Below are 5647 nucleotides of genomic sequence, written 5' to 3' on the forward strand. Positions count from 1 at the left end.
TGTTGACTGTGGAGCCAAGCAGACTAAAGTTGTTAACAATCTCAATCTCTTCACCATCCACCCTGATGCTGCCAATTGGTCCAGTGGTGAGAATCTTTGTCTTCTTGATGTTGAGCCTCAACCCATGTTGAAGGCTGCAGTCCTTGGCCCTCTGCAGCAAGTGTTTCAGTTCCTCCTCAGTTTCAGCAAGCAGGGTTGTGTCATCTGCATAACACAGATTGTTGATAAATCTTCCACCAATCCTGGCACCACACTTCTCCTCATAGAGCCCAGCCTCACAGATAACCTGTTCTGCATACAGGTTGAAAAGGTATGGAGACAGGATACATCCCTGGTGCATACCCTTTCCAATTTTGGATCATGCAGTGTTTCCTTGCTCTGTTCTGATGACTGCCTCTTGGTCCAAGTATAGGTTTCACATTAACACGATTAAGTGTTCTGGGAACAAGGATCTCAGAGAATCATAATTATCCGAGTGTTGTGCTTCTAATCCTAAGCAGTTTTCAAATCTATCAGAGGTTCCATGTGTCAGCAATTCCATGTAGCCTTTAAAAACACACTTCTCCATAAAGAAGTGAATAGAAGAGAGGGGTGACAAATAATTATTACATAAATTGAGTGAAGAGAAAGACAACATACAATAAGGGTAAGACAACATACAATAAGGGTTTGACTGTTGTTGTTGTTGTTGTTTTGTGCCATTGAGTCACCTATGACTTATAGCAACACTATGTACAACAGCTCTGAAGACTGCCCTGTCCTGAGCCAGTTTCACTAATTCCAACACACCTATCTCCGTTACCCCCGTTACTCTATCAATCCATCTCATCCACTGTCTTCCTCTCCTGACCTGTCCCTCCACCCTTCCAAGCATGAAGTCCTTCTCCTAGTATTAGTGCCTCCTGGCCACATGTCCAAAGTATGTGAAATATAGTTTCAAAATTCTAGCCTCCAAGGAGAAACTTGGTTTCACACTCTCCTAGACAGACTATTTGCTTTCTTGGCAGTCCATGATATGTTAAAGACTCTTCTCTAGCATCACAGCTCAAAGATATCAATTCTTCTTCTGTCATCCTTAGTCATAGTCCACCTCTTTGATGCATAGTATGTAATTGTGAAGATCATGGCCTAGATCACACACACCTTAGTCTCTATACTGACATCGCTGCTTCTCAGTACTCTGGAGAGGTCCCTGACAGCAGATTATCCTAGAGCAATGTGTCTTTTGATTTTCTGCCTGTTAGTGCCAAGAGTGTTGATTGTGGAGGCAAACAAGGGTTTGATTAGACGTTGTAATTGATTATATTGATCATTTTAATGTTACAAAACAAAACATTTATGAATAATTGAATGAAACTACAAGTTTTATAAACTTTCATTCAGATTTTAAAGTTAATAAATTTAGATTGGTAGAAAAACAAACAATAAAAAACCAATGAGAATGATGTAGATACAACTCAAATTTATTTCGGTGGAGTTAGAACTGACACTATGTTAGAACTCCACTAAGTTTTCAGAAGCTATAAATCACACAGGAGATTTCCAGTCATTCTCTTGTAGAACAGCTGGGGAATTCAAACTTTTTGCCTTTAGGTTGAGAGCATACCTCATTACTCAAGAGGCCATCAGAATTCCCTCCTACTAGGACTAGATTGTGCTTTTTCAAGATGTGAGGACTAGTAGAAGAAAGAACTGATCTAGGAAAGCAAATGCAGAAATATTGTGTCTATTTGAGTTTTCTTTTACTTCTGCATATGCTGACTGAGGTAGTAAGTCTTCATGATACAAATTAATTTTCTTTCATGGCTGACTCACTTCTATCATTTACTTGTTTCACTATTGTCTAATTTTCTTTAAAACTAATTTTTTCACTTTTCTTTATCTGTCTGTCTACCTCTCTTTGTTTTTCCTTATACTCCTTCATCTTCCCCCTTGAAATATAATGAAATTGTATTCGGAGCCATAAATATCTAAATAGGTTTTAACTCTATCTCTTCATACTTATAAGATCTTCTGCAAATTATTGTTACGTGTCATCCAGATACATCATACTTATGTATAACACCTATGTATCCTGCCTACATGTTTACACTCTACTGTTTTTAAAGACTAGTGATGCATTAGAAGCTATGCTGCAATCCTGAAGGCATAGAGTTCAAATGAACCAGCTGCTCCATGGGAGAAGGATCCGCATTCTTCTTTCATGTGATTAAGTGCCTCTGAAAACCCACTGGCAGGTCAGCTATAGATCAGTTTTAACTCTACAGTACACAACACGAACAACAGTGCTGCATTATATATGTCATACACAATAGTTAATTCCAAACTGAAGATCTCGTCTTCCAGCATTGTACCAAAGTCCTACTGCTATTCTTAGGATTTTCAGAGTCTCATTATCTCAACAATAGATAGCCAACCCTGCTTAGTGTGGAAGCTAAATTAAAACTTGACAAATAAGGTGAAACTGGTTAGGTTGAACAGGGTTACTGGTAGGTTGTTTGTTTCTGTGTGTTATTTTTAATAATTCTTAAGGTTCAGAAGACATAGGAGCTCTTCTGAGTCATTGGCTAGTTTATGGGTTTATAATTATACATGAATATGGACACCTGGTAAGAAGAGTCATTGGATATCAATATACAATTTAATTAGTTACCCAAAGAGAGTGTACTGATCTTCATTAAGGCCCTTGAAATTTTATCAAGGTGGCATTTTAAGACAATGATACGGAAACAAGCAATTATACTAAAAAGGATATTAGTTATATACTTTCTGTATAAGAGGTTACTATATTCCAAAAAAGAATTGGATTAACAGAAGAATCTTGTGAAACATATGATCAAGAGCCTATTGTGATGGAATAAGAAGTTCAAGCTGCTCTGAAGAAATTGGCAAAAAAACGAGGCCCTGGGAATTAAGAGAATACTTATCAATTAACATATTTCAACAAACAGACACCGCCCTGAACACATTTACCAAGTTTTACCAAGAAATCTGGAGAGCAACTACCTGGCCAACTGACTGGAAGAGATCAATATTTATTTCCATTCCAATAAAAAGGTGACCTGACAGAATGCAGAAATTATTGAATAATATTATTAATATAACAAGCAAGCAAAATTATGCTGAAAATTATCCACAGTGACTGAAACAGCACATCAACAGAGAACTGCAAAACATGCAAACTGGATTTAGAAGAGGTTGTGGCACTAGGGATATTGTAGCCAATATTAAATGGATATTAGCTGAAAATAGTAACAGAGAAATGTCTATCTGTATTTCTTTGATTATGCAAAGGTATTTGAATGTGTGGATCACAACAAACTGTGTCTAACTCTGAGAAGAATGGGAATCCTAGAACTCTGGATTGTGCTTATTCAATATTTATACTTGGTCCAGGAGGTAGTTGTCAGAACAGAGCAGGGAAACACTGAAGTTCAAAATTAGGAAATGTGTAGTCCAGGGATGCATCCTATCTTCATACCTTTTCAATCTATATGCAGCACATATCATCTGGGTTGCTGGGCTCTATGAGAAGGAACATGGCATTAGAATTGAAGACAGACTTATCAAATACCTGTGTTATGCAGATGACACAACCTAGCTCACCAAAACTGAAGAGAACTTGAGCATTTGCTGCACAAAGCTAGGACTCTAGCCTTAAACATGGATTGAAGTACAACATCAAGAAAACAAAGATTCTCACCACTGAGCCAACTGGCAGCATCATGATAGAAAGTGAAGAAATTGAAATTGTTTTACAATTTCACCTTCCTTGGCTCCACAATCAACACTCTTGGTACTGACAGCCAGGAAATCAAAAGATGAATTTGCATTGAAAAAGTCTACTGTCTGAGACCTCTCCAGGGTACTGAAGAGCAATGTTATCAGTCTAGAGACTAAGATATACTTGATCTAGGCCATGATCTTAGCATTTTCTTGCTATGCATCAGGGAGCTGCACAATGACTAAAGGTGATAGAAGAAGAATTGATGGCTTTGAGTTGTAGTGTTGGAGAAAAGTACTGAATACACCGTGGATTGCTAGGAGAACAAATAGGTTCATCCTGGAGAAGGTGAAACAAGGCTGTTCCTTGAAGACAAGGATTCTGAAGCTTCGTCGGCCATGTTTCAAGAGGACCTATCCTTAAAGAGGGACATCATGCTTGGAAGGGTGGAGGGACAGCACAAGGGGGGAATAATTCAGTAACTGGTATAACGAGGGTAGGTGTGTCAGAGACAGCAAGGCTGGCTTAAGATAGAGCAGGGTTCAGAGCTTTTGTACATAGAGTCCCTGGGAGCCTCAAGAGCATAACAACATAACATATGGCACATAACAATAAAAATGCATTCCATTCTACCTTACATTCGTAGCATCCTTAATCCACCTAACATTACTACAGAGTGAGTCTCATAAATCCCATTCCAGACTTAAGTAAACTAAAGAGAGATTATGTAATTCACAAAAGTTAAGAAGGATAGAATTAAATTTGGGTATTTTTAATTCCAAAACTTATATCCTTTCCAATTTGTTTCTTCTCTCTTAACTGAATAAAGAGGATTATACGAGCATTAGTGGTGCTCCCAAGTTTCTATGACATCTGCAAAGAAAGAAATGAAAACTCAACAAATTAAGAGAAATTTCTAGTTAAGGTTCAGGATAATTGTTTTTCTTTCAATTTAGCTTAGGATTCTATTCATCAAGAAGAGAAACTAGATTTTTTTTTTATCTCTGTAAGAAATGACATAGATTTAGTTTAAGGCTTGAACTTAAATCTTGTTCCATATTACTTTTAACTTTTAATAATTAAATAAATTCTCTTTTTAAGAAAATCAGGTCAATCTACATAATTCAGTTTCTGCTTGTAGCCTGACTACCCCTCATCTTGATTGACTCTATAACAGTTTATGTAGATACTGATCAATATTAATAAATGACAAGGCAAAATTGTCTTTAAAATATACGATTATTTTCAAATGTTTAAAAAATAATATTATTTCTTTTCAGGTCCTAGATTTTTTCCCCCTATCTGTTAAGTACCAGTTTTAAAGTCTATCAAAATAAAGACATTAGTAAAATCTTGAGGAGAAAAACTAAAATTTATGACATTTTATAATGTTTCTCTAGCTTCATTATTTTTTATATTTTACAATCTTGGCTTAAATATATAATAAAGAAAATAATATATACAGTTTATTACAGACAAAATAAATTCATTTAGTCTAAATTGATTTTTTTTTCCAGTTTATTCCCTTATGTCCATTTCAGTAAAATATTGCTGGCTAAGAACTGTAATATAAGTCACACAGATATTTCTTCTTCTTCCACTCAAAAAAGGTATGCAGATGAAGCATAACAATCCTTTATAAACAAGCTGTTGTTTGAAAGCTATATTTCAGGGTTTATATTATTGTCAAAATTTTACTCTAATTTCACATTCTTATTACTTACTTTAGAATTTCAATTAACATTTAAATATTGAACATAAAATTCAGCTAGTTATTTTATAATTTCCCAGGCTTAGAACATTTATAATATAAGCCCTTTCACAAAATAAATGAAAAGCATGCATGGGTGGGAGTAGGGGGTGTAGGATTAATCATAGGGTCACACAATTTGATGGATGGAAGGAGAGATAGGTAAAAGAAAG

Source organism: Elephantulus edwardii, unplaced genomic scaffold (assembly GCF_000299155.1).
Source record: "Elephantulus edwardii isolate Elephantulus edwardi_28Jun2011 unplaced genomic scaffold, EleEdw1.0 scaffold00058, whole genome shotgun sequence".
In the NCBI taxonomy this organism is placed as follows: domain Eukaryota; kingdom Metazoa; phylum Chordata; class Mammalia; order Macroscelidea; family Macroscelididae; genus Elephantulus; species Elephantulus edwardii.